A 21015-nucleotide genomic window follows, 5' to 3' on the forward strand; every position below is an offset into this window, starting at 1 on the left:
TAGCAACACCACAAGAAAACTTAAACAGGATTATAAAGTTTCAATAAAACAAGTAATGGAAATCCGGTATGCACGTATATCGAGACTCGAGTGACAAACATGAAAACACGGTCATTATGTCCCATTGGGTCATCCACGAAAGGTTTCAAGACATTTCGATTTCAATTCAAGGGTCTCGGACGTTTGAACAGCATTTTACTTTAAAGCACAAGTTTTGGGTTCAATTCTCTCGAATGAATAGTGAATAAGTTTAGGTGTCGTTTCCGAGGGTAGGACTTTTCCCGAGGGTCGGATTTTGACCTATACTAACTAGGACATGCCATATGAAGAAGAGGTAGGCTTTACATACCTTTTTTACGCCTTATCCACGTCTCCAAACTCAAGCTCCAAGTTCCAAAAATCTACAAATTGGTCATGTTTACCAAACATGATTAGTGCCTTTAGACTTGAATTCTTAAAATAACACTTGGCTACCGAAATTTCGGCGCACCTCCTCTATAAATACTCCACTCCACCAAGTTCAACTTGGCCCATTTCAATCAACAACAATCCGGGAATTCAACCCGGCCAAACTAACAACCAACAATACCAACAACAATATAAGCAATATCAACAATCGACTAAAACGCATTCTAGCGCAAATAGTCTTATTTTCCAAATAACCCAACAACTCAAATCCAACTTTACACTTACAATCCAATATCAATATGTTCATATTCACATACTAATTTAAGGTCATTCAAACATAAACCAAGAGCATTTCAAACTATATATCCAATATTCAACAATTCCAACAATTTCCATACAATTCGATATAATTTAATACAATATAATTCGCATAATTTTCCAACAATACCATCAACATACTACTTACCCACATCTTCCAATTTATGAAACAACAACAACATTTTTTTCCTTTCTTCAAATTCAATCACAACAATCAAATTTTCATTCCTCCAAAACCATTAAATCTTTATTTTAACACCTTAGAACCTATCATAGCAACAATTCATCACACCTTACCATAACCTAGCATTCGGCCAAGCCACCTTAAACATACTTTTCATGAACTTCCATATTTTCCATACACTACAACAACCAACACAACACAACACAACATAACATAACACAACATGTACTACCTACACGGCCTAGCCACACCCACACACACACACTTCCAACACATGAATTTCATCCATTTTCATAATCCACAACATGCATAAACACTCATAACATACAAAGGAGGAATTAAACCTTACCTTTTCCTCAACTCTTCACTTGACTCAATTCAACAACTTGTATGAATATGTGTTTTCTTGCTCCACAAACCACTTCAACTTACTAAAGACTCTTCAAGGATTGTTTGGCTATGAAGAAACAAGTTGGAACCTCTCTCTTTCTCTTTCTTTTTTTTTTTTTTTTTTTTTTTTTTTTTTTTTTTTTTTTCACGGTTTTCTTTTTTTTTTTTTCAACCTTGGCCGAAAGGCCTTGCTCTTCTTCTCTCTCTCTTTCTTGATTTCTTGTTTCTTGAAAATTCTAGGGAAATAAGATGAATGAATCATCTTTCCACATTTATATACTTAGCCCTTCCAATAGTAATCAACATATAGCCCCTAACTTGCTTGAATTCATTTGGCCATGTTTTGCAAGTGGGGGCCCATGGCCAATTAGCCTCTTTCTTGAAAATTCTAGAGAGATTCCTCCTATTTTATGAAAACATTTCTCTTTGGTTCCAAATTTGCCCCTAGCCTTTCTCTCGTATTTCCATGAGTCGTTTTGCGAATTTTACCTTTTTACCCCCGGCCTTTCTTAATATTTCAACTTTACAATTTTCCATATTTGTGACTTGTCTCACTCGCCTTGACTTACCCGAGGGTACAAAATACGGGATGTAACAGCTACCTTGCTATACTCTTTTTATGAGTTCAAAGTTTGTTGTTAGGGAGACTTCCACACCTCACGACTGATCCCAAGGTGACGTTCCTAGAGTTCTGAGGGTGAGCTATTGATGATCCATGCAGCCCGAGACTCTATCTTCTTTATTGGCCCATTTCCATTTTGAGAAAATATGTATTCAGATGATGTATTGACTATTCAGACTTGTTGTAGTAGTTAGTAGCTCTTGTACTGATCAGACCACAATTTGGGATTTGTTTATCTTCCGCACTTGGTATTTATATATTTTTGACACCTAATTTGTTGCCTCCCGTAATTTATTTTAAGTGTTCGGAGTCCTTGGACAATAAATAAAATCAGCTGCGCACCCTAAAGGGTCCAGGTAATTTTTATGAAATTATCTGAGATAATATTTCACCCCTTTAAATTGATAAAGAAATCTCTAGGATATTTTAAATTTTTTTTTGAAAATTAATTAGGGTTTTTATGACATTCAAGGAATATTCTTATTAAAATTAATCAAAGGCAAAACCCTTTTGGATAATTATTTACTTAATTAATTAGATCTAGAAAAATTAGATTAATGAGCAATTTATTCCATTTTATTGTCCAAGGCACTTTGAGTAATTAAAAGAATTGACCATTTTTACCCCTTAAACCTTGATTCTGTGTGTGTTTACGTAATTGCTTAATTTTTGTTTTTATCTGGTTAATAAATTTAGAACCAATATCTGCAAAATGATTAAATTAATTAAGTCATAATAGACTAATAATTAGTTTTTATTTTGAATATTTATCCCCGACCCCCCATATATATATATATACCGTGTATACACAAATATACATGTATATATGTTAAGGGCCCAATCTTTTTTAAATAAAAAAAGGACCAGGCCCAGTCCAATATGGACCAGACCCGGTCCAATAACGGATTAGGGGGGGGGGGATAATACCTCCTCCCCTTCATTTCATTTACAGACCCCAGGGGTCGTTTAGCAAAATAAGAAAGGGGGAGGTGGCTAGGGGTAAAACCCTAGCGCCGCCCCACTGCCCCTCAACCACCCGTCTATTTTTTCAGTCTTGTCCCATAACGTGAGGGAGAGGATGAAGCATTAATGACTTTGTCCTTCTCTCCACAAAACCCGGCCAAACAGCCTCTAAAGGTACACCCCCCCCCCCCCATTTTCTTTATATTTTCATCATTATTGTTAGTGTTGAAGCATTTTGAGCTGTTGATTTTGGTTTTTACCTTGAATCTGAACCGTCTGTTGGATTTGTGAGTGAGGACTTGTATAAATCTACAAGTCCCACATCGCTAGTGTGAGGTCTGAGATGTATTCTGGCTTTCTATATATAGAACCCCATTTGTTCAAGAAAAAGGGGTTGGAAACCAAAAAGGCTTGAAAATTATGATTTTTTTTTTAAGTCTTAAAAGTTCCATCCGTCAAAATTTTTAAGTTTAACCTAAAGGTTACATTTTTAGTTCTAAAATTTCTATCTTCTATTTGTTTTTGTGGTGTTGGTGGTTTTGAGTTTGATATTGAAAGCATATGAGACTCCAAGTGCATTGTTTGCCCCCGGTTGCACTCGCAAAAGGTAAAAACTTTTAGTTTATTGCCTTCCCTTTTAGATTCTGTCTATATTATGCTTAGTTAATGTGATTATGTATGGTTTAGGAAAAATTTTGAGCTAATGTGCTTGTTTGATTGCTTCATTTTTTCTGTCTGTATTATGCTTATTTAAGGTGTTTTTATGTGTGGTTAGAATGTAGTTTCAAGCTAATACACTGGTTCGATTTGGTCTTTTCATTTAGAATTTCTGTTCGTATCTTGTTTGTTTAACGTGACTAGGTGTCTATTATATGTAGTTTAGACTATAGTTTAAGCTGATGAGTATGTTTGATTTGGATTTCCACTTAGATTTCCTGTCTGTATCATTGCTTGTTTAATTGTGATTAAGGGTATTAAGTGTGGTCTGGACTATAATTTAGGCTAATAATGTTTGTTTGGTTTGGGTTTTGGTTTGGATTGCTATCTTATCATGCTTGTTCAAATATAATCAAGTGCTTTATGTGGGGTCTAGAATGAGTTTAAGTTAATACGTTTGTCTGGTGTGTGGTATAATTCTTGTGCTTTGAATTGGAGTCAAAGGAGGTCTGTTAAGTGTCATGATGGGTTTAGTCCTTTATGTCCCATGTAATAGGCTTGGTTTAGGGGGGTGGTTTGAAGTTACAGGGCCTTTGAGTGATTTGCTTGACCTACATTCTTGAATGTGTCTATTTGGAAATGTGTCTTAGTTTGAAGGTTAACTCAAAAAGGGGTCAAAAGGCTTATTAAAGTGAGGTGTCTCATCTGGTGTTGAATAATCTATCTTAATGATGTGTTAGTTGGGAAGTTGAAAGTCTGATATGATTTGGACCTATTCTGATCATGATTTGTCCCACTTAATTCTGTGTTCATTTGGAAGTTGAAAGTCTAATATGAATTAGACCTGGTCTGACCATTACTTGTCCTACTTAATCGTGTGTTTGTTTGGAAGTTGTAGTTTTGATGTGTATTGGACCTAGTCTGATCATGTCTATCCTATTTGATAATGTGTTTTGGTTTTAAATATTGAAGGTATATTGTGTGTTTTGTGGGATTCTATTTTTTCTACTTCGTAACATGTTTGGCCTTAAGGGTGTTGGGAGTTACAGGTGGATTAAGAACCTTGGTTGGTCTGATCTCTGTTTACTTCATTTAAGTCATATCTACGTGATTGAAAACTTCGCATTTTGGGTCACATTAGTGTATATTGAGATAAAGGTCCTAAAAAATGATTCTGGGAGGGGAAGGGATTTAAACTTGATCAAAAGTATTTCTTTTGGCTTTGCCTTTGTCTGATTGTCCTGCTTATGATAAGTGTGGGAACTTGCTGAACCTACCTTTAAGTAGAATTTGTAGAATATGTAAGTGCTTGTGTTGAGCCTAAAAGGTCTCTAAGGTTGCTATAATAAACTGAGTTCAGAGCAATCTTAAGATGATTTATGTTTTGGCTAAAATGGCAATCATTTAGTTAAATAGGACTGTCAAGGAGATAATTGTCATGTTTGCCTTAACCTAGTAATGAGATGTATCCACTATGTAAATGGCATTAAAAGAAGGGGGCTTAAGGATTGGTCGTTTAACAAGGAAATATGTGCTTCTTTAAAATGCAGTGTGGTTAAGAGTAAAGATCCTTTCATGATTAAAATTTGGCTTAAAGTTGCTCAGGAACACCAGCTTGTTATTGTTTGCTATATGCTTATGGTAGGTCTGCTCCTAGTGCATCATGTTTGAACTTGGCAATAAAAGTCTTTAGGGGCTAGGCATAGTTTCATGAGTTAACTGTGGTAGTCATATGATAGGGTTAATTAAGATGGTCTAAAAACTGTGGTAGTCATATGATAGGGTTAAGATGGTCTAAACCTTCCCTTTGTCATAGTGTTGTCAGGGGTATGAGGATGAGTTCATAAGGGAAAGGAAAAGAGAGAGGACGAGTAGAAGGTGAGCACGAGTACGCATGAGCGGAGGTCGTAGGCGGTGGAACCCAGGATGCCTTTTGCTGAAAGGAGATGGGGAGGTGATGACCCTACCCTTATCCTGTTTCCCTTTCCTGACCCTGAGACTCCATCCTTCTCTTTTAGAACTTCCTTTCATGGTCCTGGGACACACAATGTCACGACCCATTTTGGCAAAAGTTGTGCGGGCACTTACTTTTTTCACCTCGATAAGCGAACCCTCAACCCAACGATAAATAAAGACATAAATTAATAATTGAGCAAGCGGAAAGAATAAATACGTGTCACACCCCAATCCCATCAGGGCATGATGGGCACCCAACTCTTACTTAGAGCCGAGCGAACCCTCGGCATTCACATAATGGCCCGGGACATATAATAAAGTACTTTCGGTCAAACCATAGAAATTTGCGAACGATACTCAATTAATCAAAAATCGAATAAGTCAAACTAACATATCGGCCTGCATGGTCGCTTTACTCAACGCATGACATCTCAACATACTAACCACGAGGACACCGTCGCAAAGTCTCTAAGAGTAAACACCTAAATCATGAGTCGGGACGGGGCCCCGACATACCCGTACACACACATATGATACCTATAATGACTCGCACTACTCCGGGAAGAAAATGGAGTTTGCCAATCCCAGGTACCGATAGCCAACCATCCTAGCCGAATACTTTTACACTCGCAAAACAATACGGGACGCGTGTGGCATGAACACAGCGCCCCCAGGCAAAGGGACGTCAGTACGAACAATGTACCGAGTATGTAAGGCGGCAATAATCATAAAGAATGAGATATGAGCCATAATGAAAATATGAGAAACCACCTGTAATATGAATAGCCCCGAAGGAAGAGAATAACCATGTAAGTAGCCCTAAAGTCAATGACTAGAAATGCAAATACATACCATACCCGGCCCTTTAGTAAGGGACTCGGTGAAATATAAATATATACCGTACCCGGCCCTCTAGTGAGGGACTCGGTGAAATAATCATATATATACGTCACGGGCCCTCTAGTGAGGGTCTCGGTGAGCAATGCAATGAACCGTGCACCCGGCCGGGACTCGGTGAATGATATATTAACAGCATGCACGAGTAGAATATCATGAGCAACCATATGCAAACTCTATCATCATCTAGGACTTAATAGAATGATTAGAATGAACCGACACTTGAGAATCAAAGACAATTGTCATGTCAAGTACCGCTGAGAACTAGAGTTCATTGGAGTCATGTATGTTCATCGTTCGCTCGTTTATGTAATTCATGCCAAAAAGAAAGAAGGGATAGCCTTAACAGACATATAGAAGCAAATGAATGCAAGTGAGACTCATAAGATTATTTCTGGAACTCTTTGAATAACCTGGAAGCATAACACCCTCAAATGTCACTATGGATTATAATATCAAAAATAGGACTTCAGGGATCATAGACACGTATCAGGACATGATGAAATAGCTTCTGGAAATCAAGAACATTAGCCATTCTAGTATTTCTAAGAATAGGAGCTTCTTTGGAGTTTATACGTTCGTCGTCCATTTGTTTCATATAGACCATGCCAAAAGAAGAAAAGGGAATAGCCTTATCATACCTTATCCGCTCCAAGCTAAACACAAATCAGATCCCGAGCTTCCCAATCTACAACAACATTATTAATATCAAGTATTAACTATAGCGTGCTCAAAATCCAAAGCCTAAGCTAGCACGTTACTTAACAAAATTCGGGCAGCATTTCCCCTGAAAACTTAACAATCCTCGAGATTCCAATTTATCCACAACATCAATCAAAATACCAACAACAACAATACCAACAATTTCATATCAAACTAGAATTAAATCCATTCTTAAATCACTTCCAAAACAGCCCAATATACGTTCGTATACCAATGCTTGTGTACATTTCTTTATTTTCGTATATACATAGTATAATGGCAACAAAAATAACAACAACTAAAACTACAACCAATCCCCATGATATTCCAGCCCACAAAGTAACTCATAACAATCACCAAATAGCCCACATGATAACAACAATAACTTATCCGATTTTCCGCAATTAATTTCGTAGTTCCCATCTCATAATTTAGCTATGACCGGGATGAATTTAAATATACCTAGGAGAGAATAGTTCTTACCTTATATGCAAATAAATGATCTTCTTCCACCTCACTTCACTTCGAAGAAAATACGGGTTCAACAACACCATAAAATGGAACAACGAGATCAAAGCGGTGACACTACTAAAAAATCAGCGTTTAGTGACGGAATATTAGCGACAGACCATATTCTGTCGCTAATTAACGACGGATTAGCTACGGATTTCTCATTTTGTCGCAAGAAAAGCAACTAAAATTTAATCTCATTATATAGTGACGGATTAGCAACGAAAACTGAGTTTCGTTACTAATAATTAGCGCGAATTTTTGGCGCCTTAAATTTCACTACAGATTTAGCAACAGAAGAGGCGCGACAAATTTTATTTTTAATTAGCGACGGATTCAGCAACAAAATATCCGTCGCTAGGCCTTTAATTTTTCTAGAAAAAAATATATATTTGCAGCAACGGAATATTTTGTCGCAATATTAATTATTAAAAGAAATGAATGTATTATTTAGCGACGGAATATAAAATCCGTCGCTATTCCGTCGTTAAATGTAAAAAAAAAAAAAGGATATCTCCCAGCTAGGGTACACATTATTTCATTTCCAAACAAAGCAGCCAACACGGATAGAGAGATAGACTGTGCGAAATTGCTAACATAGAGAGAGAGAGCACAATATAGATCAAAATAATGTGAATCTAAGGTTTCTATTGTGTTTTTCTCTTCTTCTACGCAACTTTTTTCTAAAGGAAAGGTATGTTTTGATTTTTCTATGTTTTATGGGCGTTTCTTTCTTCTTTATCTCCTTCTTTGTGTTTTATGACATTAAATCTAAAACGAAATTAAGATATCTGTGTTTTCTTGCTTATTATCTAAAGGACAGAGTATCTTTAAGTGTTTTTTTGGGCTAAAATCGAAGTTGGGTGTGTTGAAAACTCGTTGGGTTTATAATTTATTTGAAGGTTAAGTGTTGGGAATCTCTATTTCGGCCAAAATCTGATGAAAATGGAAATTCAACCTTTGTTTGTGCTAAATCTTGTAGGATAATATTATTTGGTGGTTAAAGTTTGTTTTAATTCGTTGCATGTCGAGAAAAAGCTTGAAGAACTCAACATTCTTTATATTCTGTGATTTGAAATCAGTGTTAGTGAACTGGGTTTCTTACTCATTTTTTTTTTGTTTCAGTTTGTCATTTTTTTTTAACTAAAAGGTGAATGATATTTTCTGTTTCAATAAGTTATTTCAGCTTGTTCTTCTCTCTTACCAGCATTTCTCATTAGCAAAATGTATCGTTTTGTAGCAAATCTTGCTTCCAAAGCCAGGTAATATTCACATTTTATAACTTGGATTTTTCTGTTAGAAAAATGTATTCTTTATTACTTTTAAGAAATACCCATTTTCTTGTTTTTCTTTTTTGTGTTAGAAAAATGTAATCTTTATTACTTTTAACAAATACCCATTTTCTTGTTTGGAACAGAGTGGCAAGAACCAACACCCAACAAGTGAGTACTATTTTGCAAGATACTTTTTTTTTTTTTTTGGTATAGATCAAGAAGAGCTGTATTTTGGATTGTCTGTTTATAAATGGTTTTTGTTGCAGATTGGTGGAAGGTTAAATTGGAGTAGAAGTTATGCTGCAAAGGATATTAGATTTGGTGTTGAAGCTCGAGCCGCAATGCTTCAAGGTATTGTAGAACTTGCGATCTTTGTTAAAGTCACTATGGGTCCAAAGGTGAATTTTTTATCAACCCCATTAGTGAATACACTCCGTTTGTTACATAGATTGTTCATATATTTATATGTAAACAATTCAACCCCATTAGTGAATACACTGCTTTGTTTGTTCCCAACCAAGTGCGCAGTTTTTGCCCCAAACATGCAGCAACAAATAGCCAAAAACACAGTGGCGTTCGGCCTAAAAATGGCAACAAGTACAGTAGCAATTTGCATTAGTATGCAGCAACAAAATGGCTCAAATTTGCTATTTGTTGCTAGCATGATAGCATGAGGTTTACCCTATTGTTTATGGACCTGAGATCGATACATATCTCAATGTTAATGTGCCTCACTCATATTATTGGCACTATTAGAATATACACATGTTTGAATGTTGACATGCCTATGGATCTACTTATGCATTTTTATTCACTATTAAGAGGTTCCATTTTGAGCTACATGTTGTGATTGGTTGATGTTTTGAGGATGTTCGCAAACACTCATAAGCATTCTTGCTGAGCTTGGGAAAATTGCTGCATTTGAAGTTCTCTAAGTGTTGCGAATGAGCTGCTACCTTGTTGTTATATTTGTTATCATAAACTGCTGGATTATTGGCCATTTGCACCTCGTTTTGGGAGTGGTCTGCTGCTGAATTTTTGGCCATATTTTCCTCGCATTTTGCGGTTTTGCTGCTGCATTTTTTGCCCCACGAAATGTTGATTTGTTGCTGTAATTCTGAGCTAAAGTTTCTGCCGAATGTCGGGCAAATTTGAGCCATTTTGTTGCTGCATACTAATGCAAATTGCTACTGTAGTTGTTGCCATTTTTAGGTACGCCACCGGTTCAAGCGTCAGATCACGGTAGTAACCCAACCATCCCTGAATTATCTCCCATTACACCGATACGAGCAGCCCGGTAGATGAGGGTACATCAAACCATAGCAACACCGTCCGCGAAGAAGAGTCCGATAGTCGTCGTAGGCGGCGGACACTTACACTTGTTACTCTTACTCTGGGTTAGTCCATGCTTATATTTTTTTTATATATATAATTTGTGGTAGGCCTTGAAATAATATTTTCAAATTTATGCAGGTTGGAACCTTCTAAAGAATGCTCTAATACCGCATCTTTCAAAAATCAACTTGATCCCAATGGAATCAATTGGAAAGGTGTCTCAGAAGATACTAGAAATTTTTATTTTGGGGAATTCAAGGTATAACTTTCATCATAATTCGTTTTACAAGTGTATTAGCTTTTATAGTTAGGATACTAATAATATTAGTTTAAACTAATGAAAAACTTAAGCCTTATATGATGACTTTAATAAATAGCCCGGCTGCAAAATATTCAAACCAGCAGGCAGAGATAACACCAAACAGGTATAATAAAATTAAACAAATTAATGACCAGCTTATCCTTTTTTGAACTCAACCATTTCATATAAAGTAATGCCAAATGAAAGATTTTCACATTATCAAAGGACTTGCTTACAACACAAAAGGCAAATGACATTTGTTTCAAACATAGGGGATCGTTTCATCACACTTTATTTGACACAGTTCACCTATACACACTATGTTTTAAAGTTATCAGCTTCCATTTTTTTGAACTTAAAACAAACTTTTGATTCTGAATCTAGACTTCAACTTGAACATTCAAGATAATAGGTCCATCTCTGATAAGTTGTTTAGACTCAACACATTATTTTAGGCATTTTCCTAACATAATTGCTTTCCTATCATCATCTTTTAAAGGTCTATTTCAACAATTATTATATGTACACATTTTTTGTCGGGACTACACCTGCGGAACCAAATCGGACGGCAGTGGATAGGACACAAGAAGCATGTCAACCAACCACAACGACTTCATGAACCTAAACTAAAGTGAGATGTCTGTCTTAGATCCTATCGCCTTACATGATTGGCTTGTAATGACATAGCAATAGCAGGTCTTTTGCTTCTTACTGGAAACATGAGGCATTATGTAGTTGTGGAATCATTTTTCTATTTGATATAGAGGCAAAACATATACCTATCGGAAAAAAAGAAGATATAGAGGCATCGCATATAGGACTAGGTGTAAGCTTTGAATGGCGGTGATTTAATGGTCTTAAGTACGAAGTTTTTGATCTTTCACATTTGGTGTTCTAAGCTGCAGCGTGACAAGATATAGACTAGTTTTATTTTATTAATTTGCTGAACTTAATCTCTTTTGTTATGGTGTAAACAGTCTTGTCATATAAGTTGCCCATTGAGGAAAGATTCAAAGATTTCGCAAAATTATTGATCCAGAGAGTAAATAATGGTTCACATTTTGCAATAGCCCATATCCAGCCTTTAACTTTATCACTTTTGAAGGCATAGAATAACTCTGAATCACTGAAGTGTAAAGCATGTTGCTATATGTTCTATTGCTCTTCAAATAAATTAGATCTTAGCAACCGGCCAGCCAACTAGTGTATATAGAAATGATTTCAAATAAATAAATTAGATCTTCCATTTTTAAAAGTGTCGATTGAAACTTTTGAAATCTAGCACTAAGCTTCTATTTTAATATTGGAGTGGAATAGTGGGCATCATGTTTGGGAATTTTCTTTTACCTTTTGCCCTAATAATTATCTCCGTGTGTTCACTCACGAAAGGATTTCTAAAACTTTCTTGGTGGTTAGTAGTTCCCTTGTCGCACTTTTTTTCATGATGGCTGAAGGCCAAAGCAAGCTTTGGGATTTGGTTTAGCCCCTCTAATAGCCTGCCCTGCCGAGGTTGTAAAACCTTTGGATCTTGCGCGGCGTTGGATTAAGAAGGTGGTAACCCCCTTAACTGTCTTGTCCTTTCAAGTTTATTGCTTGGCATGCTAATTTGTTTGATGTCTTGGCTCTCTGATAGTTTTTTTTTTTTATTTTTTATTTTTTATGAATGACTACTGAGTATTCTTTTAAGTTAATGTGATGAAGATATGAACTTTGGATGCTCATTCTGTTATACCCCGCATTTTCAGAGTATGAGCGTATTGTATGTGTCATTTTTGTCATTACGCATTATGCCATAAATTCCATATAATTACAAATTGTCGAGTTGTAAGCTACAAAAGATTATTTCCAAAAATAGTTCTTATATGTGTCATTTTTGTCTAATTAAGAGTCCGAAAGATTATGTTTGTAATAAGAGTCTGTGGGTTCGCTCGGCTCCGAATATGGGGTCGGGTGCCCATCACACCCTAGTAAGATGAGGGTGTGACACATTCTTCACCCTTTATTTGTTTTGCATAACTTGGCGGCTTATCGAAATCCCTAATTTGCTGCTAAACTTGAAATGGAGTATTTCTGCCGCACTGCTTGTTGGTTTTTCGAGCCACATTTGGAGTTGGGTTTGTTGGTAAGAAACTGCCGCATTTTGGATCATTTGGCTGTTGAACTTTGGTAAGCTATTACCGCATATTTTCGCTTAACCGTTCGCAATTGGAGCCTTATCGGTGTTAAATGGGCAGGCGTAGTTGCCACATTCTGTTGTATAAAACACTGTTAGGATCAAGGATGCTATGCTGTTACATTTCCTTGTCAAGGTGTACTGTTTTAAAGGCTTTTGTGGCACTTTTAAATTCATTGTTGGGACAACCTTGAGATAATTTTGAGTGTTGTTGCACTGAGAACATAGTGCTGCACTTGGTTTCTATTTTGAGAACTAAGGTGTAATGGCTGTGCAGTTCTGAATTTTAATGACTCCTGCCTTTACATTTTGTTGTTCATTACCTACAGTTGGCTTCTATGATCGGTAATGAATTGAGATTAAATGGTTGCTTGGTTTTTGCCAATTCAACTCGGTTGGATCAAGTCTGTGGAGACAAATTCATGCAACATGCACTTGGACTAATATGTATATAACTGTGTCTAATTTATGTATACCAATTAAGAAAAATAAACAGTAAATTTGACCAGTTATTTATATTAATATCCCCGAAAAGAAATAAAAGAAGTTGCGTGATCAGGGTTGTAGGAGTTTTTTTTCCTTAAATTTGTTGGAGTTTAATTTCTATATACCGTCGATGCTAAAAGAAGCTTTACAATGGGATAAGTAATTTGAAGATGAAACATATAACTTTGTTATAAGTTATAACAAATTAAAATAGATTCATTGCATAATTTTCTTTACCATCATTTGTGTAAATTAAATAATTTTGGTGTATTACAAGTAGCTTGCACTCTAGTACTTATTTTTTGCTTCTTAATCTCTAGAGGTGCTCAATAACAAGTTCCCTTTAACTATTTGCTTTTGCTAAAGAGCAAATTGAGGTGATATATTGTCAAAAAGTTTGTGGCTAGGGGATGTCCTTTTCGTTTTGGTAGACGTGTGGACCATAAGTTCATCATTTGTGTCTTATGAAGGGACCAACCAGCTTTTCTTTTTGACTTAAGTAAAATTATTCACCTTTGCGGTAGACAAATAAACGCGAGAGATATGTTTTATGTATAAACTCGTACAGTTTATAGACAGTGTTTAGAGACAGTGTATATGATCATTTATATCCAAGTTGTATGACTCTTTTTTGTTGGTCATCATGAGACTTCAATTCCAATGAAAAATGAATAAATATCTGCTCCCTTATCTTTGGAATTCATTTCTCTTTTTATTTGGTAAAATTGAATGGTTAGTATTCTTGATGTTTTAATTTCACTACTTATTACGGGGAAAGATATCAAGAAATATTACGGGAAAAATCACGATCTCGATCGATAGTGATCAATGTGAAGCATATTATGAAGGCTCGGGGGAACAAGGAAGAGAAGAATATATGGTCTTGGATCTCAAGCACAAAGTTATACGCTTTTTGTTGGAAAGAACAAAATTATGCACTAACAATACTTGATGGATGTGTGGGTTCTTTTGGTAGTTGATAGCTTGGTGTTGTCGGTGTTTTGGACTTAACGATTAAGATTTCGCTATCTATTTTGAATCTTTTTTATAAATATTATTTTATGTGAATGTCGAGTTATTTTTAAGAGTATTTATTACTTTGTATTTAGTATGTTTCAACGGGTGTATTTAAAATAAAAAATCGGACGAAAAATATTTGTGACAGATTTGTGACGGATTTTGGTCGTTGCTAGAGGGGAAAACGATGGGCTACTGTTTGCAACAAACATTGTATTGTCGCTAAATGCAGGCACAAATAATTCAAATATTTTGCGACGGATTAGCGACAATGGTTTTCGTCGCTAATTTACTAAAACGACGAAATGAAATATGAAATTAGTCACGGAATTCATAAAAATAGCAACAAAATGATCCGTTGCTATAATGTGGAACGGATTTCATACGTCACTACTCTGTCGCTAAGTTTGCTACGGATTTCATTTTTCCGTCGCTAATAGGTTAGCAACGCGCAAAATCGCAACAGACGACATTCCGTCGCTAATCCGTCGCAACACATGTTTAGCAACAGATATATGCTGATTAGTGACGGAATACGTCCGTCACTAAATGCTGTTTTTTTAGTAGTGTGAGCGAAACCGTATATTATTCTTGAGCAAAATTATGCTTTGAAATAAACGTTTTTGTCAAGGAAATATAGTTTCACGTATTTGCTGCTAAAAAAACACAACAACACGTTGTGGCTTTTTTAAAAAAAAAACCATGCTGGCCACTTTTCGTCTCATTATATGTAAAAGACGTGAGAATATGAATTCCTCCACTTTACACTTGGCTTCATTTGGCCCATCTCTGCCACTTCTCTTAATTAATTGCCACTCAAGCACCTTATTCATCCCTATATATTTATAAGACCACCAGGTGGTTATTTAGCTAAGTGTCACGTGGATTGTGTCCGTAATCCACTTGTCCCATAATTTAATTAATTTCTTGTCTTCTACTATAATCCTCCATTTAACTAATTACGCACATAATTAATTTCTTGATCTTGATCCACTTAAATAGTACTTATATACTCATTATTATACTCATGTGATATAGCACTAGTCTATAACCTCGCATAAAATATTATTTGCTATCATCGTCGTCACACTTTTTCATATTAAATCATTTCGAGACTTCATTCTTTGTATACACTGAGCTCTTGATTTTCATCCTTGGATATGATCAAATTCTCCGGGCTCGGGTAAATTTGCTCATATTGGACAGTTCAATTTCCTGGTCCATTATACGGGGTATTATAGCTTGGACCGTATTTCATTCAAATAAATTTCGAACCTCGACGAAACTTGTTTTCTTCGATTGGTTTAACTTCTAATCCTTATGATACAACTGTACCATCACTCTAACTACATATAAGCTTGGGGGAATAACTTCACCTCCGTTACTAATGTCATTTAACTTGCACGCTTTCCAACGCATGAAAACACGGGATGTAACAATACGTAAGTCTCACAATTTTATATAATAGAAATAGTGCGGAATCAAAAAAGTACCCCCAGGGTGTAGTTTAAGTCATACAAGAGCCCCTAAAAGGAATAAATACAAGTCTGGAATAATAATACATAAAACTGTCTATGTCTCTGTATAGGAATAAGACATAAATAATAAAGAAGTCTTCAAGGCAGCGAACGGCCGTGCTCACCCCGGAGACTCGGTGCTAATGCTGAAGACGACTATCAGCCACGTGAGATGGAAGCAGACCCAACCTGATACTCTACATTCATAAAGGAATGCAGCAAGTGCAGATCAGTACAATACAATGGTACTGGTAGGTATCATTGGCCAACTAAGCATAGCTAACATAATTCAGACAATAAAGCAAGATCGGCAGATAAAACAATAGGTATAAGTCAAACATAATCGAAGCCAAGTACATGTCATGACCTAAGTAGAGCATCTAATCCCGAATGTGCCAACTCTCAATATATCAAATCCGAATCCAACATCAAAAATACAACACCATAAAATCTCAATATAAGCCATAATGCCATGTAATGCTATAATGTATGGATGCAATGCAATGCCATCAAAATGCTATGTACATATGTACTCTGGATGAAAATACTGACATCTCGGTAGCACAACCCAAGGTGACTCGCGAAGTCTATGTGCCACCTGTCCCGGATCTTTTCCCAACAGACAGACGAGACCCCAGATCTTTGCCCACGGGGGATTCTCACCGGCACCACCCTGGGGGACCTGCGGAGTCCATGCACTCACTCAATTCACGATTCCGGAACTAACATCGGATATCAAACTCTCACGTCACTCTCATTTTAAAAATTGAGCCCAGCTTATCACAGTATTTCATCAAATATCAACGGTGTTTCAATAGTAATCATGAATAATGCGAATGAGAGTGCGTGCAATGCATGTATTAACATCAATAATCATGCTCAATATAACAAGTACCAACAATGTGTACGACAACAATATATCAATATCAGCAGTACCAACGGTGGGTACACCAACAATATCATAATCAAGATGGAACAACATATTCCAATATCTACTAACAGCATGTGGCATCAAGCCAACACAATAGAACAATCAAATCACAACACAACGGGTTGGCTAGCCGCAATCACGCAACAGGGCCCAACCTAAAACAATATCCAACCCAACTTCATACCCGAAGGTTTACATGCTTTCTCCAACGGTATGATCTAAATATATGTTTCGCTATACGAAGTCTCACCAATGGTAAGCCATAACCTACCAAGATGGCCGAATAGCAACTACCAACAAATCACTCTATCGCCTTCCCGTTCTGCTGAGCCTCAAGATCAAAGATGTCTAGGCATATTCAAAATCTAGATTAGAAAGCAGCAAGAATGATACTAATATTGCTTCCATTCAATTTAAGTCAGGGAAAACAGACCCCACAAGGGCAAAACGGAAAATTCAGGAGCAAAATATCAAATTAAGCACTAGGTGATCATAACCCAACAACTAATTGCTAATTTAACTCGTGGAATGCTCCAATTTCGAATTTGAAGTGAAACCCCCAATTTTGGGTATAAACCCTAACTCTTTGATTCAAGAAATTCAACTCTAATAACGGAAGATATATTATTAACAACCTTAGATTCATCAAAAATTAGCATCAACCCCATCAATTTCATCATTAATAAGCCTAAATAGGATATTCATCAAAATCCACTTTTAATCTTCCATAACTAAGGAATTACTAAGGGAAAGAGGAATCTATGATGATTAGGAACAAGAAATTAGTAAAGGGATTAGCAAGACTTACCACCAAGAGCTTTCTCCAATAATCTTCTACAACCATCCCCAAGAGCTCAAATATCGAGATAGGAAATAAATGATAGTCTAAGGGCTTATTTAATACACATGTAATGAAATAACAGGCCCGTTACCGTCACGGCGGTAAAAGGGGCCACAACGGCGGCGCCGCAATAGCGCCCAACAGACCTTCCCAGCGGTCTGGGCCAATAACACTAGGCCGCCCCGGTCGCGGCCGTAACGGCGGTGCCCGCGGGCCCCTGCGTGGTGCCGCCCTTGCGGACACCAAGTACCAGAATTCAACCAATTTTTCTAAGTCTCAAACGAAATCCCGAACCACTCCCGAGGCCATCTGCTCACAAACCACATACACAGATCCACATAAAAATACGCTACGAACACACCCGTGGTCTCAAAATTTCCAATGGAGGTCTCGTAGACCGAGTTAACTCCCGATACCTCATTTCCAATTCCCCAGCCCAAGTCCCAAAATGCATCTGAGTGCATTGGGAATCGAACCAGATATACACACAAGTTATAAATGACATCCGAACCTCTCAGAATTGATGAAATTTTGAAAAAAGTCCGTTTACCCAAAAGTCAACTTTAGGTCAACTTTTTTCACTTAAAGCCTATATTTCACAAAAAGTTTCCCGAATTCGATCTACACACCTCGAGAAGCGCGTCAATGGTCCCCTATGGTCAAAATGAGCTAACTAAGCTCGAAAAAGGGGAGAAAATGCCGGAGAGACTATAATGACCAAACGGGTCGTTACATCAGATACGAATTGAACCATCGCTCGTCCTCGAGCGAATAAGATAAAAGGAGCGGACAATACCTAAATCAGTGAACAACTGGGGATAGCGGCTACGCACGTCGGAATCAGCCTCCTAAGTAGCCTCGTCAACAGGACGATGCTTCCATTGCACCTTTACAAAAGCAATCTCTTTCGATCTCAACTTTTTGAATCTGCCTATCCAAGATCGCGATAGGCTCCTCCTCATAAGTCAAATTCTCATCAAGTAATACACAATCCCAACGAACAATGTAAGCACCATCGGCATGGTACTTCTTCGGCATCGAAATATAAAAAATCGGATGAACTCCCGCCAAGCCTGGCGGCAATGCCAACTAATAAGCTACATCACCCACATGGGCAACAATCTTGAATAGACCAATATACCTGGGGCTCAACTTTCCCCTCTTACCAAACCTCATAACACCCTTCATGGGTGAAACCTTCAATAGAACCTGGTCACTAACAGCAAACTCTAAATCTTGGACCTTCCGGTCCGCATACATCTTTTGCCGACTTTGAGCTGCCAAAAGCTTGGCCTGAATAAATCTCACTCTATCAAAGGACTCTCTCAACAGATCCGTACTCCAAGGTCGAGCCTCGAACCTATCAAACCAACCAACTGGAGATCTACATCTCCTACCATATAAAGCTTCAAAAGGCGCCATGCCAATACTTAAATGATAATTGTACCAACGGTAAGTGCTGATCCCAATGACCGTCAAAATCAATAACACACGCTCTCAACATGTCCTCGAGCACCTGAATGGTTCGCTCGGACGTCCGTCGATGCGGGGATGAAAAGGCATCTTTTGAGATCTAATCGGGTACCCAACTCCTCATGGAAAGCCCTCCAGAATCGGGAAGTAAGGATAGCACCCTGATCAGATACAATAAAAATAGGAACCCCATGCAATCTCATAATGTCCCGAATGTACAACTTGGCTAACCTCTCTGCGGTATAGGAAACCTGAACTAGAACAAAGTGAGCGGACTTAGTCAATCGATCAACTATCACCCAACTAGAGTCAAACTTGCCCAGGGTCTTTCGAAGACCCACAACAAAATCCATGGTAATCCTCTCCCACTTCTACTTGGAAATGGGCATCCTCTGAAGCACACCACCGGATCGCTGGTGCTCATACTTACGTCTTTGATAATTACCATACTTAGCTAAGAAATCAACTATATCTCTCTTCATCCGACGCAACCAATAGTGCTGCCTCAAATCACGGTACATCTCAGTCGCCCCCGAATGAATGGAATAGCGAGAGCTATGAGCCTCAGAAGAGATCAACTGAATCAAATCACCAACACGAGGAACGCAGATGTGTCCCTTAATCCTCAAAATACCCACAGAATCAATCACGACCTTCTTGGCCTCACCTTTTAAAACTCTATCGCGTATCTTGCTCAACTAAGCATCATCTAACTGATGAGTCCTAATCCGGTCTAATAAAGACGACCTCGCCTCCACACAAGCCAAAATCCTGCTTGGGACTGAAATATCAAGGCGAATGAAACTGTTGGCTAGAGTCTGAACCGCCATGGCCAACAGACACTTGAAAAAAACCACTCGAGCTAAACTCCCCATACTCACTGCCTTACAACTCAAGGCATTAGCCACCACATTGGCTTTCCCAGGATGATAAAGAATAGAGAGGTCATAGTCCTTTAGGAGCTCCATCCATAGGCCTTTGCCTGGAATTAAGATCTCTATGGGTAAATGTCACGACCCAATCCAAGGGCTATGAGGGGTACCCGGAGCTAGCCAACCGAGCACCACCTAGCATGCTTCTTCCAATCTTATCTCAGTGGACCACATATCTAATCACAGTTAGCATAGCCTGAACGAGCATAAATTCTCAAATAAAACTCATTTACACAATAATCATTAACTCCGCCCCATATACATATATACAAGCCCACAAGGCTACAAAAATAAAGATACACAAAATGGACACTAGTGATGTCATGAGACTTCTCACTATCTACATATGTCTACGAGCCACTATATAGAGTACTGGGAATCATAAGGACGGGACAGGACCCCGCCATGCCCCAAATGTATACATAAAAGGAGAATACCAATGGACTGCGGCTACGAAGTAAGTGAAGCGCTCCTGAATCTTCGCTGATGAAGCTCCTAGGGATCAAATCCATCTCCGTGTCTACCTGCGGGCATGAACACAGCGTCCATAAGAAAGAACGTCAGTACGAATAATGTACTGAGTATGTAAGGCATGAATACAGCATAATCAAGAAATAAAGAAACATGAGATAAGAGATAACCTGTATATCTGACTGCCTCTTAAGGCGGATACCATGCATGTTAACTTTTATTTTTAAAACAACATACATAAATATAAAAAGTAAACTGCCCTACCGTATAGGAACGGTGTTATGTTGCCCGGCCATATAGGCTCAGTGTTATCATCATTATCCCGCGTGCGGGCATCCATCGTCCAGGATGATATCATAAGCTGCCCACTGCAGTGGTGTGTCTGCCCGGCCGCCTATAGGGCGGCGCGGTGTTATACTGCCCGGCCATGTAGGCACGGTGTGAAAGAAATACATATATAAATACATTTAGCATGCATGAGAGCCCAATGAAACATTTCTACTCTATCGGAGTGACGTAAGGTCGGTAACCTCTGATGTGTCATTATGGAATCATCACTATCGCTATATCTCACCTTAAAGGAACAACTATCATAAGATGAGAATAATGAATAAAATTGATAATCATGTGACAAGCGCAATAATATCACGAAAACAT

The 21015-nt window shown here is 37.7% G+C and overlaps 1 long non-coding RNA gene across 1 annotated transcript; it reads left to right on the top strand.

The window, feature by feature from the left end:
• The first annotated feature begins 8742 nt into the window (after nucleotides 1-8742).
• LOC132058415 (uncharacterized) lies at nucleotides 8743-9280 on the top strand. Its single transcript, XR_009415300.1, has 3 exons — nucleotides 8743-8869; nucleotides 9025-9049; nucleotides 9148-9280. It is a non-coding gene; the product is annotated as an uncharacterized LOC132058415 (long non-coding RNA).
• Nucleotides 9281-21015: the final 11735 nt, after the last annotated feature.

The sequence above is a fragment of the Lycium ferocissimum genome, chromosome 5 (assembly GCF_029784015.1).
Source record: "Lycium ferocissimum isolate CSIRO_LF1 chromosome 5, AGI_CSIRO_Lferr_CH_V1, whole genome shotgun sequence".
In the NCBI taxonomy this organism is placed as follows: domain Eukaryota; kingdom Viridiplantae; phylum Streptophyta; class Magnoliopsida; order Solanales; family Solanaceae; genus Lycium; species Lycium ferocissimum.